General features: G+C 43.4%; 1 long non-coding RNA gene across 1 annotated transcript in view; it reads right to left on the bottom strand.

Moving 5' to 3' along the window:
• Positions 1-1,262: 1,262 nt before the first annotated feature.
• The window catches only part of LOC124043773, a 45,402-nt gene continuing 20,098 nt past the window's right edge, over positions 1,263-26,566 (bottom strand). Inside the window, exons 3-4 of the long non-coding RNA XR_006840380.1 lie at positions 23,888-24,137; positions 1,263-2,907 (exon numbers count right to left, since the gene is read on the bottom strand). This is a non-coding gene — a long non-coding RNA (uncharacterized LOC124043773). The remainder of the gene's footprint in view (positions 2,908-23,887; positions 24,138-26,566) is intronic.

Below are 26,566 nucleotides of genomic sequence, written 5' to 3'. Positions count from 1 at the left end.
TTGCCACTGGCGCCCTGTGCTCTTCACAGATGAAAGCAGGTTCACACTGAGCACGTGACAGATGTGACAGAGTCTGGAGACGCCGTGGAGAACGTCCTGCAACATCCTCCAGCATGACCGGTTTGGCAGTGGGTCAGCATGGTGTGGGGTGTCATTTCTTTGGGGGGTCGCACAGCCCTCCATGTGCTCGCCAGAGGTAGCCTAGCTGCCATTAGGTACCGAGATGAGATCCTCAGACCCCTTGTGAGACCATATTCTGGTGCGGTTGGCCCTGGGTTCCTCCTAATGCAAGGCAATGCTAGACCTCATGTGGCTGGAGTGTGTCAGCAGTTCCTGCAAGAGGAAGGCATTGATGCTATGGACTGGCCGGTCCGTTCCCCAGACCTGAATCCAATTGAGCACATCTGGGACATCATGTCTCGCTCCATCCACCAACGCCACGTTGCACCACAGACTGTCCAGGAGTTGGTGGATTCTTTAGTCGAGGTCTGGGAGGAGATCCCTCAGGAGACTATCTGCCACCTCATCAGGAGCATGCCCAGGCGTTGTAGGGAGGTCATACAGGCACGTGGAGGCCACACACACTACTGAGCCTAATTTGGACTTGTTTTAAGGACATTACATTAAAGTTGGATCAGCCTGTAGTGTGGTTTTCCCCTTTAATTTTGAGTGTGACTCCAAATCCATACCTCCATGGGTTGATACATTTGATTTCCATTGATCATTTTTGTGTGATTTTGTTGTCAGCACATTCAACTATGGAAAGAAAAAAGTATTTAATAAGAATATTAAATTCATTCAGATCTTGGATGTGTTATTTTAGTGTTCCCTTTATTTTTTGAGCAGTGTATTTAATAAATCAACAGAACACTGAACAAAATTACAAACAAACAAAGGAAACAGTCCCGTATGGTGAAAACACTAACATAGGATACAACCACCCACAATACACAATAGAAAACAGGCTACCTAAATATGGCTCCCAATCAGAGACAACGACTGACACCTGCCTCTGATTGAGAACCATACTCGGCCAAACACATAGAAATATAACAACAGAACAAAACATAGAATGCCCACACCAACTCACGCCCTGACCAACTAAAATAAAGACATAAAAAAGGAACTAAGGTCACCTTATCAGCTCGGGGATTCAATCTTGCAACCTTTTGGTTACAAGTCCAACGCTCTAACCGCTAGGCTACCTGCCGCCCCAAAATTTGACCATATTAATGACCAAAAGCTCGTATTTCTGTGTGTTTATTATGATTAAGTCTATGATTTGATAGAGCAGTCTGACTGAGCGGTGGTAGGCAGCAGCAGGCTCGTAAGCATTCATTCAAACTTTACTGCGTTTGCCAGCAGCTCTTAGCAATGTTTGAATCACAGTTCTGTTTATGACTGGATGCAATGTTCAGACATTCAGAAGTATCTACAGCATAACACAATCATCGAAATCGGAAAAATGTAGGCTACATTTGTCCTAGCGCTAACTGAGGAAAGATTGACTTAACACAAGCGGACATATTTGAATTACTCTCGCTGACAAACTGCAATATGAATTAGCTAATAGAAATGACTATTTATAATTAGTCACATCACGGGTGTGCTCACCATTGATCGAAATAATTGAGTAAAACACTCTCTAGAAATCTAAAGTACTCCGAAGATGGGTAGTGCTGAAGATGGCGTGCTGCCAAGCTTTTTTCTCCTCACAGAAACCAAAGATAAGAGGAGACAAGATGAGTTTGGTGTGTTTATAGTATGCATGTTGGGGGGAGGTGTCGTCTACCTATCGTTCACATCCCACCATTCATTTCTGGAAGTCCTCAAAAAATGAGTGAACCCTTACTCACCTCATTCTGTTATAACAGCTTTGGTACAACAGACGATTACGTGAAACCCAGAATGCATTGTATGTCAACAAACATGGCTACACAGCTGGAATTAGCTTAGCTCATAATCAGTACAACCTTCAAAAAAGTATTTTACACACATAATATGTGCCCATTTACAATCTTGCAATCTATGCAAGAATCTGGGTGCGTGCCGGCAGTCAATCACGTAACCTCTCACTCCCACTCTGAGCCATTCAGTGTTGTTGTTTATGTATGTAGCTAGTGAGCTAAGCTGTAGCATTAGCAATGTTTTTCAAAAGGAGACAACTCACAAATGTGGAAATTCTGGAGATTTTAAAAAAAATCTGACAATAAGTCTGATTATGAAAGTCAGGAATCAGATTCTGACAGTGAAGACCTGCCCCCCAACCTTGTAGCCATTGAGAAGCCTGAATCTGAGGATTCCTGACAAAGTCCCAGGTCCCTTTGAAGATGCTGGTGGTGATGGAGGCAGACCGACAGTGGATGAAGTCCAGGAGTTCTGTGGTAGCTGAAAGGCCGCCAGCCATTTCACCCCTCCTGGCCCTGCTGTTTGCTTTGATGAGTCCCAGTCTGGAGTGCAACGCCCCTTGCCATTTTCATCTGAGGCAGAGTGCTTAAAGTTGTTTCTGACAGAGGAGCTGGTGGGAGATTTAGTAGAGGAGACCAATCGCTATGCCTTAGAGCTACAGGAGAAGAGAGCCAGGAGTGGGGGGTAAACTCGCTAAATGGGTGACAACCACAATTAGTGAAATGTATACCTTCCTGGTGACAGTCCTTCTCATGTGGATAGTAATGAAGAACTCCCTTAGAGAATACTGGAGTACAGATCCTATGTTTGCAACTCCCTTCTTTGCCACCCTTTTTTCCCAAGACCCAAGATCAACAATGCTACTGCCATCCTAAATGACCCGTTATACAAAATAAGAAATGTCAACAGATGGCAGTAAAGTGGCATTACAAACGAGACATCCATGTCCTCTCCACTGTCCAAACAGCAACCATGTCGGCCACAGGGAAGGTGGACCACCTGATGGGAGAGAGAAAAATCAAACCAGACTGCGTGCTTGACTATAACCTCAATGGGGGCAGTGAATAAGGTGGACATGATAAACAGCTTTGTGGAATGAACTCAGAAAATGACCAAGTGGAATAAGAAGATATTTTTCCAGGGTAGCTTCAAAATACAACAAGCCAATACTTCTCTGACGAAATTAGCATTGTTTTACAGAGCTAATAGAATAATGTAGCTAGCTACTTAAGCACGATTGAATATAACACCATAAAGGTTATGAAATGAGTAACGTTACCCTGGTTACCACAGTTATAAGGAATATACACAGATATATTATGCTCCATACACACAGTGAGATACAGTAGAAACAGTATAACATGACATACAGAAACTATTATAACGTTATAAGGCACTTACTTTGATAGAAACGCACACATTTCCAATGTTATTATTGATAACGAAAACAACAATGAATGCAATGCAGGCAAAGAGATGGAAAATGTGGAACATGTGTGTGCAGGACGAGAGAAGGGCAAATGTCTGCAGACTTGAACTGCACAAACAATTGGGAAGTGTTTGGGGAATTTTGTCCGGGTCAGAAATGTAAAAGAAATGTATTGGTCTGCAAAAGTTAAAATTGCTACTTTTATGGGAATGAATGAGGCGGAACACACCTCAATTCAAATTGTTCTTTGAAAATAAAAAACTCGTTAGAAAATCATTTGAAATGACAAGTTGAAAACGGCCAATAAATAAAAACAAGCTGCGTGCCTTGGTTTGCGGGCAGTGTGGATTAAATGTACTGTTACGTAACAATCACATTCTGGAATGGAGAGAACGTTCTAACATCACATGCATAAAAAAACTCACGCTGGGACGACCGTTAGAAATATTTGGAACTCACGCATGAAAGGGTTAATACCAAACTTGTTTGCTATCTGTAAATACAAACAAAATTGTTAAATTATGAGCCTAGTTGATTTAGCCAGGGAAAAAGCCAGGAACCTTCCCACATGTTTGGCTGAGATAATGAATGGGCTGGACATGCCGAGAGATTAGTTTGGATTGGTCTACCATGTAGCATGCTTCTCTCTATAACATGAGCTATTCAGTATGTGTAGGTAATGCTTTCTAACACCGCTTTTTTATATTGAGAAGAGCTGCAAACGTGTTGCTAATAATCTCCTCTTTCTGGAAAACCGAATTCTGGCGTTGTATAAATCAAATCAAACTTTATTGGTCACAGACATGGTTAGCAGATGTTAACGTGAGTGTAGAAAAATGCTTGTGCTTCTACAGTTGAAGTCGGAAGTTTACATACACCTTAGCAATTAGATTTAAACTCAGTTTTTCACAATTCCTGACATTTAACTTAATCCAGGTCAGTTAGGATCACCACTTAATTTTAAGAATGTGAAATGTCAGAATAAGAGTAGAGAGAATGATTTATTTCAGCTTTTATTTATTTCATCATATTCCCAGCAGGTCAGAAGTTAACATACACTCAATTAGTATTTGGTAGCATTGCCTTTAAATTATTTAACTTGGGTCAAACGTTTTGGGTAGCCTTCCACAAGCTTTCCACAATAAATTGGGTGAATTTTGGCCCATTTCTCGTGACAGAGCTGGTGTAACTGAGTCAGGTTTGTAGGCCTCCTTGCTCGCACAGTTCTGCCCACAAATTCTCTATGGGATTGAGGTAAGGGCTTTGTGATGGCTACTTGTTGTTCTTAACCTATTGTGACTTTTCATTTTTGGAGAAAAAAACGTTCCCTTAGAAAACGGGATATTTTGTCAGGACAAGATGCTAGAATATGCATATAATTGACAGCTTAGGATAGAAAACACTCTAAAGTTTCCAAAACTGTAAAAACTATTGTCTGTGAGTATAACAGAACTGATGTTGCAGGCGAAAGCCTGAGAAAAATCCAATCCGGAAGTGCCTCATGTTTTGAAAGCTGATAACTACCTTATACACACAAATGTAAAAGGGGTGAATGATAATATGTACATACAGTGGGGAGAACAAGTATTTGATACACTGCCGATTTTGCAGGTTTTCAACTGTGAGAGACGGAATCTAAAACAAAAATCCAGAAAATCACATTGTATGATTTTTAAGTAATTAATTTGCATTTTATTGCATGACATAAGTATTTGATACAGAAAAGCAGAAATTAATATTTGGTACAGAAACCTTTGGTTACAATTACAGAGATCATATGTTTCCTGTAGTTCTTGACCAGGTTTGCACACACTGCAGCAGGGATTTTGGCCCACTCCTCCATACAGACCTGCTCTTACTGAGGGAAGGAGGTTGTTGGCCAAGATCTCGTGATACATGGCCCCGTCCATCCTCCCCTCAATACAGTGCAGTCATCCTGTCCCCTTTGCAGAAAAGCATCCCCAAAGAATGATGTTTCCACCTCCATGCTTCACGGTTGGGATGGTGTTGTTGGGGTTGTACTCATCCTTCTTCTTCCTCCAAACACAGCGAGTGGAGTTTCAACCAAAAGGCTCTATTTTTGTCTCATCAGACCACATGACCTTCTCCCATTCCTTCTCTGGATCATCCAGATGGTCATTGGAAAACTTCAGATGGGCCTGGACATGCACTGGCTTGAGCAGAGGGACCTTGCGTGCGCTGCAGGATTTTAATCCATGACGGCGTAGTGTGCTACTAATGGTTTTCTTTGAGACTGTGGTCCCAGCTCTCTTCAGGTCATTGACCAGGTCCTGCTGTGTAGTTCTGGGCTGATCCCTCACCTTCCTCATGATCATTGATGCCCCACGAGGTGAGATCTTGCATGGAGCCCCAGACCGAGGGTGATTGACCGTCATCTTGAACTTCTTCCATTTTCTAATAATTGAGCCAACAGTTGTTGCTTCTCACCAAGCTGCCTGCCTATTGTCCTGTAGCCCATCCCAGCCTTGTGCAGGTCTACGATTTTATCCCTGATGTCCTTAAACCCTCTCTGGTCTTAGCCATTGTGGAGAGGTTGTAGTCTGTTTGATTGAGTGTGTGGACAGGTAATGAGTTCAAACAGGTGCAGTTAATGCAGGTAATGAGTGGAGAACAGGAGGGCTTCTTAAAGAAAAACGAACAGGAATTCTTACTGGTTTGTTAAGTGATCAAATACTTATGTCACGCAATAAAATGCAAATTAATTACTCAAAAAACATACAATGTGATTTTCTGGATTTTTGTTTTAGATTCCGTCTCTCACAGTTGAAGTATACATATGATAACAATTACAGACCTCTACATGCTTTGTAAGTCGGAAAAGCTGCAAAATCGGCAGTGTATCAAATACTTGTTCTCCCCACTGTATGTCTCCAGATTAGCTACATCTTCAAACTAAGGGGATTCATGGCATCTGTGACAGAGGGAGAGAAGCGTTCATCCATGTATACGGGTAAGAAAGTCCAGCTAGCTACATTTTCAGATAATATACATTTCAAATTTTGTCAAAGTATTTCTCATAGCAGCTAGCTAATATTGAACCTAGTTGGTTAGCTTTAGCTAGCTTCAGATTCATGCAGGATGGTAACGTTATGAGTTGTGATTATGGTTAATTCTTTAGCTAGCTAGCTTGCTAACGGTAGCTAACTCAGTTATGTACATATGTGGGCAACCGCGGCATTCAAACGAGGCTGCAATGAAAACTAAATGGGACTGTAGCGACTGTGTTGTATCAAAATCCAGGGTGTGAACTAAGTATCGATTAAGCGTTGATTGGCATGGTAATGGACCAATAGTACTGGAAAAAGGTTGAAAACACTGACCCCGCTGACGCAATACGTTAAAGTGTGACGGGTCACGACCCACAGTTTAATTGTGGGTCACGACCCACAGTTTAATTGTGAAGATATATTTAGCGCCGCCCTAAGAACCCTATTCAAATGATAAAAACCTTCAAATAGGTATGTAATGAGACATTATTTAAACTCTTTATAGTGTTTTTTAGAGGTGATAAGTTTTAAAAAGACCTGGTGGAGTACCATTGCTTTCTTCAATCATGCAGAGACGGGCAGCATGAAGGTATCGTCATTAATTTTTCTGGAAAGGGGAGAAATTGTGAATTACAATTCATATTAGAGTTGACCTGGAAGATTTACGTTTTTGAGGCGATAAAATAAGGTCAAATGTATGGAAGAGCACAATGTACAAAAGCGCATTAGCTAAAGTTACATGTCTAAACAACAGACTCCGCTATGCAAGTAACCATTTCACCCTACCGTTTACACATTCTGTATCATGTGCCTGTGATGAATAAACTTAGATTTTATTTGATATAGTGTGTGTTTACCAATGTAAAGAACAACATGACCTGCACCAAAGTCAAATTAGGGTATAACTTTTGGCCAATGAGACTGTGTCCAAGTTCTAAAATTCTACGGTAGAATGCATTGCTTTTATTTCGGCACACTCATAACCGTAAGCTATTTTCTGTAATTAGCTCGCCATTAACTTGTAAATAATGATCTTGTTGTGGGTTTATTTTCCTGTAATAATGAATACAAATGAGATAAAGTTAAGATGTCAGCTATGATATGGTCATTGACATTAGCTAGCTAGCTAAACAAGGTAGAAACGATCCAAAGCATTGTTTAGAAAGTTGCTTTTAGTTCCTGGTTTGATATATCGACATATACTAAATTCATGTTTAAACGGATGGGTTTATTGGTGTTAAAATACACCAGTTATGCTATTTTGAACCTCCAGGCCTGGCGTTTTGGTGTTTATACTTTTTCACAACGACAAGTTTGATGCGGACGACAAATCTTTGGCCTCGCATGTGAATCCTTAAAGAGATGGGTGGGGCTAAGGCTTAAGAGACTGTGAACGAAGCTGAATGAATATAGACAAAGAGCTCTCCAGCAGGTGTCCCAACACAGTCAAGGGCCTATTGCTCAAAAGTGGGCTTACATGTTTATCAACTTTCAAAGCAGAATTACTTTCCCATTGTTCCTCAACTATAGTGTATGACGTAACATTTTCTAGCTCTGAGTCTATTTCAAATTTTGCTACATAAGACCGAATTGAGCCAGTCAGTCACATATTGAGTTGCACCCCTGCCATTTGTCCTATGACCAGCATCAATTCATTCGGGCATGGACTCTACAAGGTGTCGAAAGCGTTCCACAGGGATTATGGCCCATGTTGACTCCAATGCTTCTCACAGTTGTGTCAACTTGGCTGGATGTCCTTTGGGTGGTGGACCATTCTTGAAACACACGGGAAACTGATGAGCGTGAAAAACCCAGCAGCGTTGCAGTTCTTGACACACTCAAACAGTTGCACCTGGCACCTACTACCATACCCGTTCAAAGGAAGTTAAATATTTTGTCTTGCCCATTCACCCTCTGAATGGCAAAAATACACAATCCATGTCTCAATTGTCTCAAGGCTCAAAAATCATTCTTTAACCTGTCTCCTCCCCTTCATCTACACTGGTTGAAGTGGGTTTAACAAGTGACATCAATAAGGGATCATAGCTTTCAGCTGGTCAGTCTATGTCATATTTACATTTACATTTAAGTCATTTAGCAGACGCTCTTATCCAGAGCGACTTACAATGGTAAGTGTTATGCAGGTGAGTGAGGACCCAAAAGCGGTTTAACAGAAACAGAGTCTTTTAATGTTCAAACACAGGGAAAACATAAATCCTCTTCAGATGTATCGGTTGACTAGTCCCCTTCTAGCAGCAGAGGAGAATAGCAGGGCTAGCGGCAACAGACTGCAGGTCCCTCCGGGTAGGCGCGGGCCGTAGAGGACAGAGGCACCTGATCAAACGCAGCATCTAATGAAGAGGCAGATTACGACAGGACAGAACAAGGGCGAAGCAAACGAGAATCCGTCAAAGACAGAAGCAGAAACAGAGAGAGAAATAGAGACCTAATCAGAGGGAAAAGAGGGAACAGGTGTGAGAGAGTAAACAAGGTCGTTAGAGGAGAATGAGGACAGCTGGGAGAAGGAAAGGGACCATAGAGAGAGATAGAGGGAGAGAAGGTAACCTAATACGACCAGCAGGGGGAAACGAAGAGAAGAGAAAGAACAGGAACAAGACATAACATGACAATACATGACAGTACCCCCCACTCACCGAGCGCCTCCTGTCGCACTCGAGGAGGAAACCTGGCAGCAACGGAGGAAATCATCGATCAGCGAACGGTCCAGCACGTCCCGAGATGGAACCCAACTCCTTTCCTCAGGACCGTATCCCTCCCAATCCACTAGGTACTGATGACCACGGCCCCGAGGACGCATGTCCAAAATCTTCCGGACCCTGTAGATAGGTGCGCCCTTGACAAGGATGGGGGGGAAGACGAACGGGGGCGCGAAGAAAGGGCTTGACACAGGAGACATGGAAGACCGGGTGGACGCGACCAAGATGTCGAGGAAGAAGAAGTCGCACTGCGACAGGATTAATGACCTGAGAAATACGGAACGGATCAATGAACCGCGGGGTCAACTTGCGAGAAGCTGTCATAAGGGGAAGGTTTCGAGTGGAGAGCCATACTCTCTGACCGCGACAATATCTAGGACTCTTAGTCCTACGCTTATTAGCGGCTCTCACAGTCTGCGCCCTATAACGGCAAAGTGCAGACCTGACCCTCCTCCAGGTGCGCTCACAACGTTGGACAAAAGCCTGAGCGGAGGGGACGCTGGACTCAGCGAGCTGGGACGAGAACAGAGGAGGCTGGTACCCGAGGCTACTCTGAAAAGGAGATAGCCCGGTCGCAGACGAAGGAAGCGAGTTGTGAGCGTATTCTGCCCAGGGGAGCTGTTCTGCCCAAGACGCAGGGTTACGAAAGGAAAGACTGCGTAAGATGCGACCAATAGTCTGATTGGCCCGTTCTGCTTTACCGTTAGACTGGGGGTGAAAACCGGAAGAGAGACTGACGGAAGCCCCAATCAAACGGCAAAACTCCCTCCAAAATTGAGACGTGAATTGCGGACCCCTGTCCGAAACGGCGTCTGACGGAAGGCCATGAATTCTGAAAACATTCTCAATGATGAATTCTCAATTTGTGCCGTCTCTTTAGCAGAAGGCAGCTTAGCGAGGGGAATAAAATGAGCCGCCTTAGAGAACCTATCGACAACCGTTAGAATAACAGTCTTCCCCGCTGACGAAGGCAGACCGGTAATAAAGTCTAAGGCGATGTGAGACCACGGTCGAGAGGGAATGGAAAGCGGTCTGAGACGGTCGGCAGGAGGAGAGTTACCGGACTTAGTCTGCGTGCAGTCCGAACAAGCAGCCACGAAACGACGCGTGTCACGCTCCTGAGTGGGCCACCAAAAACGCTGGCGAATAGAAGCAAGCGTACCCCGAACGCCGGGGTGGCCGGCTAACTTGGCAGAGTGAGCCCACTGAAGAACGGCCAGACGAGTAGGAACGGGAACGAAAAGAAGGTTCCTAGGACAAGCGCGCGGCGACGGAGTGTGAGTGAGTGCTTGCTTTACCTGCCTCTCAATTCCCCAGACAGTCAACCCGACAACACGCCCCTCAGGGAAAATCCCCTCGGGGTCGGTGGAGGCTACTGAAGAACTGAAGAGACGGAATAAAGCATCAGGCTTGGTGTTCTTAGAGCCCGGACGATAAGAAATAACGAACTCGAAACGAGCGAAAAACAACGCCCAACGAGCCTGACGCGCATTAAGTCGTTTGGCAGAACGGATGTACTCAAGGTTCCTATGGTCAGTCCAAACGACAAAAGGAACGGTCGCCCCCTCCAACCACTGTCGCCATTCGCCTAGGGCTAAGCGGATGGCGAGCAGTTCGCGGTTTCCCACATCATAGTTACGTTCCGACGGCGACAGGCAATGAGAAAAATACGCGCAAGGGTGGACCTTGTCGTCAGAATGGGAGCGCTGGGAAAGGATGGCTCCCACGCCCACCTCTGACGCGTCAACCTCGACAATGAACTGTCTAGAGACGTCAGGTGTAACAAGGATAGGTGCGGATGTAAAACGCTTCTTGAGGAGATCAAAAGCTCCCTGGGCGGAAACGGACCACTTAAAGCACGACTTGACAGAAGTAAGGGCTGTGAGAGGAGCTGCCACCTGACCGAAATTACGGATGAAACGACGATAGAAATTCGCGAAGCCGAGAAAGCGCTGCAGCTCGACACGTGACTTAGGGACGGGCCAATCGCTGACAGCTTGGACCTTAGCGGGATCCATCTTAATGCCTTCAGCGGAAATAACAGAACCGAGAAATGTGACGGAGGAGACATGAAAAGCGCACTTCTCTGCCTTCACATAAAGACAATTCTCTAAAAGGCGCTGGAGGACACGTCGAACGTGCTGAACATGAATCTGGAGTGACGGTGAAAAAAATCAGGATATCGTCAAGGTAAACGAAAACAAAGATGTTCAGCATGCCTCTCAGTACATCATTCACTAATGCCTGAAAGACAGCTGGAGCGTTAGCGAGGCCGAACGGCAGAACCCGGTATTCAAAGTGCCCTAACGGAGTGTTAAACGCCGTTTTCCACTCGTCCCCCTCCCTGATGCGCACGAGATGGTAAGCGTTACGAAGGTCCAACTTAGTGAAAAACCTGGCTCCCTGCAGGATCTCGAAGGATGAAGACATAAGGGGAAGCGGATAACGATTCTTAACCGTTAAGTCATTCAGCCATCGATAGTCCACGCAGGGGCGCAGGGAACCCATCTTTTTTCTTAACAAAGAAAAACCCCGCTCCGGCGGGAGAGGAGGAAGGGACTACGGTACCGGCGTCGAGAGCTACAGACAAATAATCTTCGAGAGCCTTACGTTCGGGAACCGACAGAGAGTATAGTCTACCCCGGGGGGGAGTGGTACCCGGAAGGAGATCAATACTACAATCATACGACCGGTGCGGAGGAAGGGAGGTGGCCCTGGACCGACTGAACACCGTGCGCAGATCGTGATATTCCTCCGGCACCCCTGTCAAATCACCAGGCTCCTCCTGTGAAGAAGGGACAGAGGAAACAGGAGGGATAGCAGACATTAAACACTTCACATGACAAGAGACGTTCCAGGAGAGGATAGAATTACTAGACCAATTAATAGAAGGATTATGACACACTAGCCAGGGATGGCCCAAAACAACAGGTGTAAAAGGTGAATGAAAAATTAAAAAAGAAATGGTTTCGCTATGATTACCAGAGACAGTGAGGGTTAAAGGTAGCGTTTCACGCTGAATCCTGGGGAGAGGACTACCATCCAAGGCGAACAAGGCCGTGGGCTCCCCTAACTGTCTGAGAGGAATGTCATGTTCCCGAGCCCAGGCTTCGTCCATAAAACAGCCCTCCGCCCCAGAGTCTATCAAGGCACTGCAGGAAGCTGTCGAACCGGTCCAGCGTAGATGGACCGACAAGGTAGTACAGGATCTAGAAGGAGAGACCTGAGTAGTTGCGCTCACCAGTAGCCCTCCGCTTACTGATGAGCACTGGCCTTTTACTTGACATGAAATGACAAAATGACCAGCGGAACCGCAATAGAGACCGAGGCGGTTGGTGATTCTCCGTTCCCTCTCCTTAGTCGAGATGCGAATAACCCCCAGCTGCATGGGCTCAGCACCTGAGCCAGTGGGGGAAGATGGTAGTGATGCGGAGAGAGGGGCCAACGGATAACGCAAGCTCCCTTCCACGAGCTCGGTGACGAAGATCAACCCGTCGTTCTATGCGAATAGCGAGTTCAATCAAGGAATCCACGCTGGAAGGAACCTCCCGGGAGAGAATCTCATCCTTTACCTCCGCGCGGAGACCCTCCAGAAAACGAGCGAGCAAAGCCGGCTCGTTCCAGTCACTGGAGGCAGCAAGAGTGCGAAACTCTATACAGTAATCAGTTATGGATCGATTACCTTGACATAGGGAAGACAGGGCCCTGGAAGCTTCTTCCCCAAAAACAGAACGATCAAAAACCTGTATCATCTCCTCCTTAAAGTTATGATACTGGTTAGTACACTCAGCTCTCACCTCCCAGATTGCCGTGCCCCACTCACGAGCCCGTCCAGTAAGGAGAGATATGACGTAGGCGATACGAGCTGTGCCCCTGGAGTACGTGTTGGGCTGGAGAGAAAACACAATATCACACTGGGTGAGAAACGAGCGGCATTCAGTGGGCTCCCCAGAGTAACACGGCGGGTTATTAATTCTGGGCTCCGGAGACTCGGAAGCCCTGGAAGTAGCCGGTGGATCGAGGCGGAGATGGTGAATATGTTTCGAGAGGTCGGAGACTTGGGCAGCCAGGGTCTCAACGGCATGTCGAGCAACAGACAATTCCTGCTCGTGTCTGCCTAGCATCGCTCCCTGGATCTCGACGGCTGAGTGGAGAGGATCCGAAGTCGCTGGGTCCATTCTTGGTCGGATTCTTCTGTTATGCAGGTGAGTGAGGACCCAAAAGCGGTTTAACAGAAACAGAGTCTTTTAATGTTCAAACACAGGAAAACATAAATCCTCTTCAGATGTATCGGTTGACTAGTCCCCTTCTAGCAGCAGAGGAGAATAGCAGGGCTAGCGGCAACAGACTGCAGGTCCCTCCGGGTAGGCGCGGGCCGTAGAGGACAGAGGCACCTGATCAAACGCAGCATCTAATGAAGAGGCAGATTACGACAGGACAGAACAAGGGCGAAGCAAACGAGAATCCGACAAAGACAGAAGCAGAAACAGAGAGAGAAATAGAGACCTAATCAGAGGGAAAAGAGGGAACAGGTGTGAGAGAGTAAACGAGGTCGTTAGAGGAGAATGAGGACAGCTGGGAGAAGGAAAGGGACCATAGAGAGAGAGAGAGATAGAGGGAGAGAAGGTAACCTAATACGACCAGCAGGGGGAAACGAAGAGAAGAGAAAGAACAGGAACAAGACATAACATGACAATACATGACAGTAAGAGCATGTGTTCATAATGTGTTGTACACTCGGTGTGTGTGCACATAAAGATGCAGGTAAATTCATCTCTATTATAACAATCAAATTTAACAGCCTAATTGACTTGCCAAAATGTATGACAACCACTGGTTTAGGTTGCACATCATTTCCTGCTTAAACATGTTAGATTAAACTATTTATTTCTTGAATACCATCTCAGAAGTCTATTACACTTTTCAAAAAAGCACCGACATTATAAGACGATTTTAAAAAATCATATTGCGTGACGCCACAAAAAACAATTGGTGCAACCAAATTATGCCGAAGTCGATGCCTCTCCTTGTTCGGGCGTTGCTTGGCAGTCGACGTCTCCGGTCTTCTAGCCATCGCCGATCCATTTTTTCATTGGTCTTGTCTTCCCATACACCTGGTTCTAATTTCCCTCATTATGTGTTGTGTATTTAACCCTCTGTTTTCCCCATGTCTTTGTGTGGTATTGATCATTTCTGTTTCATGTATTGCGCATGTTAGTCTGTTGCGCTGGGTTATGTTAACCCGAATTGTTATTTTGTGTCTATTTTGCCATGTGCTTTTGGTTCACCTAAATAAAAGGCTCCGTTGGCTACCCAATATCTGCTCTCCTGCACCTGACTCTATTACAGCCATTTACGCAGACCTGACATATGGCTTGGTGCCACCAACTGAAAAAGTTAGTGGGACCAGTGCCATCAGGGTAAAATGTTAGTCTGGAGCTCTGCTCTTTCAGTTTGGTAAATGTTACAACTGGAATTCATTTAATAAATTAAATGCAATTGAAAATACTATAACACTGCTAGTTAGAAAAGCTTTTGGTTAATTCTCCCTGGGAGCACATTCCTGCAGCATGCCAGTTTGATGACGCCAGGGTGAAAAGAAGCAGAAAATGACATACGATTGCCGACATTCTAAATCCAATCCGGCCAGACAAATTCTTTGAAGACTTTTAGTATCTTCAGGGAAAAGCAACTTAACAGGTCCTCAGCCAAAGCTGTCTGTCTTCAGACAGTGAAGCAAAATAAACACCAGGGGAAAAAAATATCAGAACTCAAATGAAACATACCGTGGCCTCCTTCCACAAACTATTTACATAACCAAACTTACAATAGGAAGGAAAAAGAAGTTTGGACCCACTCGACCAGAGAGAGAATGTAATAGATAACTTCAGCCAGTATTCATGGACATTTGGAGGTGTTGTATGGGACTGCTGAGTCCAGGCTGACGCATAATCCAAGAATAATCCGTAATCCGAGCAAGGTCACACCAGCGTCCCAGAATGCCATGGCCTGCGCTGTGCCAATAGCACGGCCATAATCAAGCAGTGCCTGTGACCTCAGTGTTTTGAACATATGGGGCGAGACACAATTGGCCTTTCATGGGGAACGCAGCAGGACACTCGTAAACAACTTTGATTAGTGTATTTAAGAGAGATACGGGTAACTACAGTTTTGTGATGAAACCAGCAATATGGAAAACCTATTTTTTTGAATGAAATAAACCCATTAATTTATCATCCAATTTTTTAAATAATATACATTTGCCAAGGGTGTTACAAAGATGTAGTAATTAAAACTGGTGATGCTGGGTTTTGGATTGGCAGCTCAACACATTGTCTGCAACAGTAACATGACCGAGCAGTAAAAACATTGGACATTTGAGTAAGGGTTGCTCAACACCTGGGCTGTGTTTGTTGGCAAGTCTCAACCAAAGCTCATGCTGTTGTTGAATGAGTGAGTTCAGCATCCTACAGTGGTTATGGTTGGGCTATTACAAATTTAGCATAAGAACACTGGAAATAAGAGAGAGGGTATGATGAATGCCTAAAGCTCGCCACAACCAAACAAAATAACTTTTTATTTGTCCTCGACGAGTCCCGTTAGGACATCAGAACATCTTTCTTACAGAAATGTGGTTTAAAAAACCTTAGGCAATTGAAAACACACTGAACTCAATAATTAATCCTGCAATAAAGTATCTTTGGTTATGGCACTGTCCTGACAACTTCTTCAAACAAAATTATCATAAAACAACGCTATACAAAAGCAAAAATGAAAGCAAAGAGTGACGCTGGAGAACATTCACTTGAGGGCATAACCATCTTGGGCTGCATGTCCCTGTACGACTTCAACAAATGATTCAGTCTATGTGATGCAGCTTAGTGGAGGCTGCCTTCTAGGAAGAATGGGAAAGATGGTGCAAGTCTACTGCTGTATCGAACTGTAGCCTTGAAATTGTGAGCCTTCGTATTGGGGCTATATGCAAAGCCACATTGGTTCAATTCGCTGTTTCCTTTTCTCTCCTACTAAAATGCTAAATAAAACCAGAGTCCACAATTCTGAGGGCTCAGACAGATGTTTCAACCTGTAAGGGCTTCATTGTTTGTAGTTAGACAGCTGACAGGTGCTCAGGGGGAAAGTACTAGGATAGACCAAATAACATTATTATAACAGGACTACGAAAGTTTTCCTGCAAAACACCCTGACAATGAAGACTCATCAGCAAAACCCATAAAAACATGATGCCAACAGGGACAGTTTACAAGTTAAAGGATAACCTGTCACTGAACTGTGGAAGTGGGTTTTGGACAAACTCATAAAAAATGTGTCATGTGTGAGAAATGTACGTCAACAGGGATCCACGCTAGGGTTAAACACATGTGTAAGACAGATAGGCAGGTAAAAGACTGGAATCCCTAACAAACTATACTGATCAAAAATATACACGCAACATGTAAAGTGTTGGTTCCATGTTTCATGAGCTGAAATAAAAGATCCCTACATTTTCCATACGCACTAAGGCTATTTCGCTCCAATTTTGTGAACACATTTATTTACATCCCTGTTAGTGAGCATTTCTCCTTTGCCAAGATAATCCATCCACCTGACAAGTGTGTCATATCAAGACGTTGATTAAATAGCATGATCATTACACAGGTGCACCTTTTGCTGGGGACAATAAAAGGCCACTCTAAACTGTGCAGTTGGCATGCTGACACAACATTGACATTAGCAAACCGCTCACACACACGACGCCATACAGGTGGTCTTCAGTTGTGAGGCCGGTTGGACGTACTGCCAAATTCCCTAAAACGACGTTGGAGGCAACAGCTCTTGTGGACATCCCTGCAGTCAGCATGCCAACTGCACAGTTTAGAGTGGCCTTTTATTGTGCCTCATGCAGCTGGACACATTTCCTTCAGATAGTGTTTATCAGGCTGTTGATTGTGGCCTGTAGAATGTTGTGCCACTCCTCTTCAATGGCTGTGCGAAGTTGTTGGATATTGGCAGGAACATGCCATCGTCCAATTAGATCCAGAGCATCCCAAACATGTTTGCTGAGTATGCAGGCCATGGAAGAACCGGGACAATTTCAGCTTCCGGGAATTGTGTACAGATCCTTGCGACATGGGGCCATGCATTATCATGCTGAAACATTAGGTGATGGAGGCAGATGAAGAGCATGACAACGGGCCTCAGGATCTCATCACGGTGTCTCTGTGCGTTCAAATTGCCATTGATAAATTGCATTTGTGTTTGTCAGTAGCTTATGCCTGCCCATACCATAACCCTACCGCCACTGGAAATGTGTCCAGCTGCATGAGGCAAATGGTGGTCACACCAGATACGGACAGGTTTTCTGATCCATGCCCCTAATTGTTTTAAGATATCTCTATTCTCAGTCATGTGAAAATCCATAGATTGGGCCTAATGAATTTATTGAAATTGACTGATTTCCTTATATGAACTGTAACTCAGTAAAATCTTTGAAATTGTTTCATGTTGCTTTAATATTTTGGTTAAGAATAGAAAAAGTATATATATACAGTTGAAGTCGGAAGTCTACATACACTTAGGTTGGAGTCATTAAAACTTGTTTTTCAACCACTCTATACATTTCTTGTTAACAAACTATAGTTTTGGTAAGTCGGATAGAACACCTACTTTGTACATGACACAAGTAATTTTTCCAACAATTGTTTACAGACAGATTATTTCACTTATAATTCACTGTATCACAATTCCAGTGGTTCAGAAGTTTACATACACTAAGTTGACTGTGTGTAATGATGTTCATCTGAGGAAGGAGTAGACCAACGCGCAGCGTGGTACGTGTTCATATTTCCTTTAATTAACTGAACACTAAATACAAAAGAACAAGAAAATAAATGAAAACCGAAACAGTCCCGCATGGTGCAAACACTGAAACAGAAAACAACTACCCACAACCCATAGGGGGGAAAACAGGCTGCCTAAGTATGGTTCTCAATCAGAGACAACGATTGACAGCTGCCTCTGATTGGGAACCATACCAGGCCAAACACCTAGAAATATAACACACAGAACCAAAACATAGAATGCCCACCCCAACTCACACCCTGACCAAAAAAGGAACTAAGGTCAGAACATGACACTGTGTCTTTAAACAGCTTGGAAAATTCTAGAAAATTATGTCATGGCTTTAAAAGCTTCTGATAGACTAATTGACATCATCTGAGTGGTCTAAGGCACTGCTTCTCAGTGCTAGAGTTGTCATTACAGATCCTGATTTGATTCCAGGCTGTATCACAACTGGCCTTGATTGGGAGTCCCATAGGGTGGCACACAATTGGCCCAGCGTCGTCCGAGTTTGGCTGGGGTAGGCCGTCATTGTAAATAAGAATTTGTTCTTAACTGACTTGCCTAGTTAAAGGTTAAATAAAATATATATATATAAAAGAGGAGATACCATTTCTCAATTTCAGAGTAGTGAGAAGGATTATTTCCTCTGTTTCCAAGGCAGCACCTCGATGAATAAATCCTTAAGACAACTAAATTAGGGGGCCTCCACTGCTACTATTACTGCTGTTTCCAGCACGCTTGGTTTATGTTCACAAAAGAGGCTTACCCAAGCAATCTGGCACGGGGACAGATTTAATGGAGGGGAGGAACAGGCACTCTAGGAGGATGATGATGATGATGGGTGTCTATATCTATCTGTTTTGTACATGTAATTAAATGAGAATGACAGTTGGTCAGACAGACAGACGAATAGCTCGACCTCCCCCTCATGAGACAACCAGGATCATTGGTGTCAAGTGTTGGTTGGGTGATTCCTGCTGGATCATGGATGCTGAAATGGTTGGGGATCCCTGGCTGAAAGTATGTGCTCTCTCAGATCTCATTTCTTTAAGAGGATTAGCAGGCCTGGGGCAGCAGAGGGTGAAACCCAGGCCCCCAGGTCTCCAACCAGATCCATGGTGAGGGGAAATCCCTTTACATCGTTAGATCACAGGATTAGTGGGGCACCACCGCCAGAGTCTCGCTCCCTCTCTCTCAACGTCCAAGGGCTAACAGGCCTGCTGATTAGAGAACTTTGGCCAAAGCCTCAAAAAGTAGTAATGTTGATTTCGTGGTCAATTTACCATTTCTTTGTGGATTTTGATGTGTTATTGGGGTCATTGTCCTGCTGGAGGATCCACTTGTGGCCCAGTTTCACCCTCCTGGTAGAGGCAACCACGTTTTTGGCTAAAATGTCCTGGTACTTGGTAGAGTTTATGACGCTGTTGACCTTAACAAGGGCCCCAGGGGCCTCATTTATCAATATTGTGTGGGAACTATTGTAAAATACTACGTATAAACGGAATGTATAATGTTCATACCTCATAGAAAGTGTGATTTATCAAACAATCCTACGAGCATCATACCCACACCGGTAGAAGATAACCATTGATAAATACCATTTGTTCTCAGCCTCGATGCTCGTGCACGACCTTGGCTATTTGCATTTAGAAACACCCCTAATTAACCATATGGTCAAAATCATCAATTTAAAGCCGTACCAAAAATAACATAGCTACAAAGGTGACCATTAAGTTGCTTTAGTAATGGCAAATTTTAGAGCCCTCTGGGTTCTCTATGGGGTTGTTGTTCAGGGTGTGACTAGGTGGTGTTCTAGCCTTTTCATTTCTATGTTGGTGCTCTTAGTATGGATCCCAACTAGAGGCAGGTGGTGTTCGTTGTCTCTAATTGGGGATCATAGTTAAGGTGTGCCTGTTCCCACCTGCTTTGTGGGATATTGTTTGTGTATGTGCTTGTTACACTACGTTACTTCACGTTTCGGTGCTTGTTTTTGTTGAGAAATTTAACTTTTAATAAAGATGTGGAACTCAGATCACGCTGCACCGTGGTCCGTCCATTTCAACAAACGTGACAAATACTTCAAATGAGTAGGCAACCATTCTCATCCCCTGGCATGTCTTTGTCTTTTTAAAGTAGGTCTTAAATGGTTGCAAAAATTATATAAGATTGGTTTTGGGAAACTATAGTTTATGAGCTAAACTGTACTGCAAAAAAAAGTCCCACCTGTCTCTAAAAATGCGCTCTCTGTGAAATGCAGCATGTGCCAAATCCGCAGAACAAAGCAAGATCAGCCTCATTATCTCAGTCTTTTAATAGTATTTCAACAATGGTTTCACTTTCACACGTACCTCTAATTTAAGAAATTACTGTACTTTATATGGATTATTATCGTAACAAATGCACTGATGTGGTTAAATTATATGCCTGCATGAATTCATTTCAGACATTTTCAGCATGTATTTTCCGCATTCTACACTTGACAAGCAGTTCCCTTATTCCATCACTTGGCACTGTGCGTACCCATGGTCATATAAACACTCTCAAGCAAATGTTCATAGCAATAAATCTCACACTTTGCATGGAAATGATTTCATGCATGGTTTACGCACAGATTTGTGCATACGCATGATTGATAAATGAGGCTCCAGGACCAGTTGAAGCAATACAGCCCCATAACTTCAAAGACGCCAAAGACCTCTGTTTTTGTCTCATCTGACCATAGCACTCAGTTCCAATCAAAGTGTCATTGCCGTTTCGCAAACTCCAGACGTTTACATTTGTTGGAGGCTTGCTCTCTCTGGCAACCCTTCCAAAGAGCCAATTGGAGGTTTTTGTCATTTGCCAAATGTGGCCCTTGGATTTTTCTTTCCCTCCCGAACCATCTTCCTCACTGTGTGTGGGGACAAGATACAATTGTCCTCTACCAGGAACGTTTTTACCCATTGCCTGATTTATGAAGGTCGTGGGCGAGCCTATGACGCCCTACTTCTTATGTACCATTTTCACTTTGAAAGAAAACAAGAGAGTTGAGCCCTGAGCAGCTTTGGGCTGGCCTTCTAGGCAAGGTGTGTCTTTGCGTTAATCCCGACCTACTCAAATGACCCTGCTGCCCCGGAGCTGGAGAGGAAGTGAAAATCACTTGCAACCTAATGTTACAGCCGCCAGAAACAAACAGAGCAGTAGACAAAGCAAACAAGCATCATTCTCTGTTCCTATATCTAAATCAACTCAGCCCCAAAAGAGAAAAAGAAGCGAGAAATAGACTGCTAAACACCAATCCAGAAACCGGATAAACATTGGAATTATTGTTTAAAGGTGGAAGAGTGATGCCGAAATGGCCAACGTTCCCATGGACTGGTAATGTTAAGTGTTGGGTTGTGTTTTTACCCTGCTAGCTACCTTAGCTGCTAACCTTAGTGTGTTCAGTGTTCAAGCTAACTAACATAGTAACTTAGTTACAAAGCTTGCTAGCTAACATCTTCTGTTTTCTGACTGTGTTGTACTCAATAGCATCATGTAGCTACACTGAAACCCCACAAGATGCCCAATGCCTTTATTTAAACTAGCTAACATTAGCTAGCTAAATCTAGATATGCAGACTGTTGTTGTGTTTCTTTTGTAGTTGATAATACTAGCTAGCTTGGTGTCCGACAGCATTTTCGGCCCAGGACCACTCGCAGCTTTAAAAATCGGTACAGTAACATCACACAAACATGTGAAAGTATCTCCGGGAGATACTGGTGGAGACTGTCTGATATTGACGGAACCTGAGGATGTACACACTGTGGTTGTGCAAAATCCAACACTGAAAGAGAGGAATGAAATGCTGTATGCATTTTCTATTACGCTTTGTGATTCAATAATTATTTTGTTAGTGATTGACAAAATAGTTAGCTATGTTTACCTCTTCAGTACATTTCCTGCCTTTCTACAGCATTGATTCCAACCTAGTGTGAACTACCCACCAGAACGAATGAATGAATGAATACTCAGAGTAATCTGTCAAGTAAACAATGGCTCATCTGCATGACATGTTGGTGGACTATGGGAGAAAGTCATAGGATGGTCAAATTAGCATATTCCCCTTCCCCCATTTAGCTGTAGTCAACAAAGAATTAATGCACCATTAATACACCAAAAGTATTGGTTGAATTCCTTAATGGTGCGTACTTTCGCTCTATAATTTACTCATTATATACAGATTATGTTATCAAAATCAACATTTATTTGACATATGCACAACATAGTGAATATGACATTGCATTGTACCGTGTACTATTGAAGTAACAATTTAAATAAGGTTTTCCCACAGTGCCAACAACCCCCACAGACTCAGACTCGTTCCTCCTGTCCCACTTAAGACTTAATCTTCAAGAACATCAGAACATCAGTGCAAAGGGCTTAGTAGGAAACCTCTCTGTACTTTGCTCCGTTCATCTTTCCCTCGATCCTGACTAGTCTCCCAATCCCTGCTGCAGAAAAACACCCCCGCAGCATGATGGTGCCACCACCATGCTTCACCGAAATGTTTTGGTAGTCTTCCCCAGATCTGTGCTTTAACACAATCTTGTCTCTGAGCTCTAAGGACAATTCTGTTAACCTCATGGCTTGGTTTTCGCTCTGACATGCACTGTCAACTGTGGGACCTTATATAGACAGGTGTGCCTTTCCAAATCATGTCCAAGCAATGGAATTTACCACAGGTGGACTCCAATCAAGTTGTAGAAACATCTCACGGATTATCAATGGAAACAGGATGCACCTGATCTCAATTTTGAGTCTCATAGTAAAGGGTCTGAATACCTATGTAAATAAGTTATCTTTATTCATTTTTAATACATCTGCAAAAATGTCTAAACCTGTTTTCGTTTTCTCTTTCTGGGGTATTGTGTGTAGATAGATGAGGATTTTTATTTAATAAATTTTAGAATAAGGCTTTAACGGTACAAAATTTGGGAAAAGTCAAGGGTTCTGAATACTTTCCGAATGCACTGTACATGTTTGTGTGATGTTACTGTACAATTCTATAGCTAGACGCATTTAACATTAGGTTGCAAGTGACTTTCACTTCTTCTCCAGCTCCGGGAAAGCAGGGTGATTCGAATAGGCTGGATTAGCGCAAAGACTCACCTTGCCCAGAAGGCCAGCCAAAGGCGGCTTAGAGCTCAACACCCTTGTCTTCATTCAAAGTGAAAACATTACACAAGAAGTGAGGCGGCATAGGGTCGCCACCAACCTGTGGAGTCCTGCTTTAAACAGGTTAACTTTTAAAAAAATAGAATGTTAATGTAGATTTTATTTTGTTCGATTTTTTTTTATAAGAATCGTTAGGGTGCCAATAATTGATGCTTATCTTTTTGAGAATTGTTTTTATTACTTGTTAAACAAAATATCTTGCTCTGAGTAATTGTATTAGTATAAAATAATATAATAAAAAAAAAACGTTTGTATAAAATATAGCTCAGTATGTGTTATTTATTTCATAGTCTTTTTTGCTCATCTTTAACAAGGGTGCCAATAATTTGAGGTGACTGTACATTCCATCATATCAACAGATTCGTATGTCCCATTTTGGCCAGAGAAACACACAACATGCCATAAAATCTTTATGTTATGCAGTTAATTCATTCCGTTTAGTGAGAATTCTTCCCAGCTGTCTCTCTAACCATAAGGCCTGTCACCTACAGCAGCCAAAGATCTGACTCCACCTCAGGCGAGGCAAACAAGTTCATTAATGGCAGCTCCTCAAACACCAGAGAGTTGACATAAGGACACCAGTGATAAAAAACAATATCAATCTAATTCAACTCAAGTGGGAAGAAGTTCAAAAGCGTTTGGTTTGATGTAGCACAAGATTTGACAACCTTGGTCTGCTGGTACTGCAGGGTGTTGTTCTAACCAGGCAGTTTTCCATTGCAGAATATTTTTCTACAGTGTGCACGAATTAACACGACCCAGCACTGGTCAACCAGACAAACTCTTACCTAGGTGACTGTAGGATTCAATTGTTGGGGTACCATTCCTGAGAAGACTGATGAAGAGGATGAGGAAGACCGCCTCAGTATTCCTCTGGGGGGTGTAAGATGAACACCATCGACTGTCCGGCTGGATGAACACTGCAAGGGAGAATATGATGAGGGAGGAGGAGGAGGGAGCGTCTCAAGGGCTCATTCTAGACGACACAGCTTTCAGGTGGTTGCAGTTGGCTTGCTTCTCCACTCCCATGAATTCAACCTGTCAAGGGCACATAAATACTCAAGATTAAATGAGGTTAGTCATATGTGGACCAAATATGCTCCCATACAATTCAAAGTTTAATAATACTATTTAGGCTACTTAACAGTGTACAAAACATTAGGAATTACCTTCCTAATTTTGAATTGCACCTCCTTTTGCCCGCAGAACAGACTCAATTTTTTCAGGGCATGGACTCAAGGTGTCAAACGCTTTCCACAGGGATGCTAGCCCATGCTGACTCCAATGCTGAAGTGGATTTCACAAGTGACATCAAACAGTGATTGTATCTTTCACCTAGATTTACCTGGTCAATCTATGTAATGGAAAGGGCATGTTTTGTACACTGAGTGTATATACTATTTAGAATGTAAAAATGTATTACGTAACAAACGAAAATCAACATACTAGGCCCACCCATACTGAGAATGCGTCATGTAATACACAATTGTGTTGTTTCCCACTATTCGTTCATTTTGGTACAGCCTGTCCTCATATCTGATTATCAACTGTTGTCAAAAGAAAAGGAGCTCAGATGCAATAACTGAATAACCGAATAACCAACATTGACAGACAAGCTGTCTTCATCCGGGTATAATGACACCCACTTCCTTTGAAAAACAGTTTGCTCTACATCCAATTCTGTCGAACCAAAATAATTTGCAAAAAACAATCAGATTTCGACAGAAATATGGCTGAGACACAAAGAAAATACAAGGAGAGGGGGTACAAAAATGGACAGATTAATACGGCCATTGAGAAAATCCAAAACAAATCGAGACATGATCTCTTTCAAGGACAGCCTCGCAAAAAGAAGCATTCTTGCATCCTCACTACCCGTGCGCTGAACCGATTAAGGGAATCGTTCAAACATTGGCACATTCTAAGATCCATTCTAAGATCCGATGACAGTATCGGAAATGTGTTTTCGGACCCTCCCTTGGTCGTATTCTCGAAAAGGGAGAAATCTCCGAGATCAATTGGTAAACTCTGATTTACCACCCCAAAACACCCCAGCACAACATCTATTTGCGCCTCTACCGGATGGAAACTACAATTGTACTTCTAGAAAGTTATCCCATCTTCACAGAGGAACTCTGGAGCTCTGTCAGAGTGACCACTGACTTGGTCACCTCCCTTACCAAGGTCCTACTCGCCTGATTGCTCAGAGCGGCCGGGCGGCCAGCTCTAGGAAGTCTTGATGGTTCCAAACTTCTTACATTTAAGAAGGCTACTGTGTTCTTGGGGACCTTCGATGTTGCAGACATTTTTTGGTACCCTTCCCCACATCTGTGCCTCGACACAACCCTGTCTCGGAGCTCTACGGACAATTCTTTCAACCTCATGGCTTGGTTTTTGCTCTGATATGCACTGCCAACTGTGGGATCTATATATATCTATATATACAGTGCCTTGTGAAAGTATTCGGCCCCCTTGAACTTTGCGACCTTTTGCCACATTTCAGGCTTCCAACATAAAGATATAAAACTGTATTTTTTTGTGAAGAATCAACAACAAGTGGGACACAATCATGAAGTGGAACGACATTTATTGGATATTTCAAACTTTTTTAACAAATCAAAAACTGAAAAATTGGGCCGTTACACAAGCCGTTACACAAGCGCACACACCATTCTAACACCGAAACCCTGCTTTTTTCATACTTAATTACAATTTTTTGGAAGGAAAACTATTTCACTCATGTTGTAATTAATTCTAGGTCATATTTCATATCACTCTGGAAACACTGAACACTTACTTTAAGCCCATGCTTACACCAATCCAACTCTTTGAAATCAATGAGGGAGAGTGAACAAGTGCACACTTGGCTTAGAAGGGTAGAGTTTTGGATTGCAGCCCTGGAACATCTGCCATTCCGTTTCCTCAAGCAATTCTCTGTGGCAAAAGGCTTCGGTACGGTGTGCACAACTCCATTTAATACCACTCAGGAGGAACGGGTCATGTTGAGCATTTGTGAATAGACTCGGCTTCTTGACAAACAAGGTCATTATTGCACTGTAAAAAGCCAATTTGTTCTTAATGACTAACCTGGCTAAAGCAGGTTAAACAAAATGTGACACTCCAGTGTGTCATGGCGGATCATATCCAAAGACATTAATGATTGAGTGAACTAATAATGATCAATGCAAGCCTCTCCTTTCCTTCTTAATGCTTCCAGTTGTATGTCTTTTTGACTGATGGACAAGACAGACTGAACACGAACAATATACCGGTCTGAAAATGTCTCATGTCACTTGACAGAAATATGGCTTTGCAGCACAGGGGTTCATTTCCCCAGCGCTCCAAGTGGCACCAAAAGTAATCATGTCTGCATAAAAATAACATGTGCTGGAGATTGCGAGCGGTAAACAACAATTAGGGGTGTGCGGCACGCCAAATGAATCCTTGAAATGCACTTCTGGTGTTCG

This window comes from Oncorhynchus gorbuscha, linkage group LG09 (genome assembly GCF_021184085.1).
Source record: "Oncorhynchus gorbuscha isolate QuinsamMale2020 ecotype Even-year linkage group LG09, OgorEven_v1.0, whole genome shotgun sequence".
Classification (NCBI taxonomy): Eukaryota; Metazoa; Chordata; class Actinopteri; order Salmoniformes; family Salmonidae; genus Oncorhynchus; species Oncorhynchus gorbuscha.
Note: the sequence above shows the minus strand (reverse complement) of the source record. Positions and strands in the feature narration are given on the sequence as shown.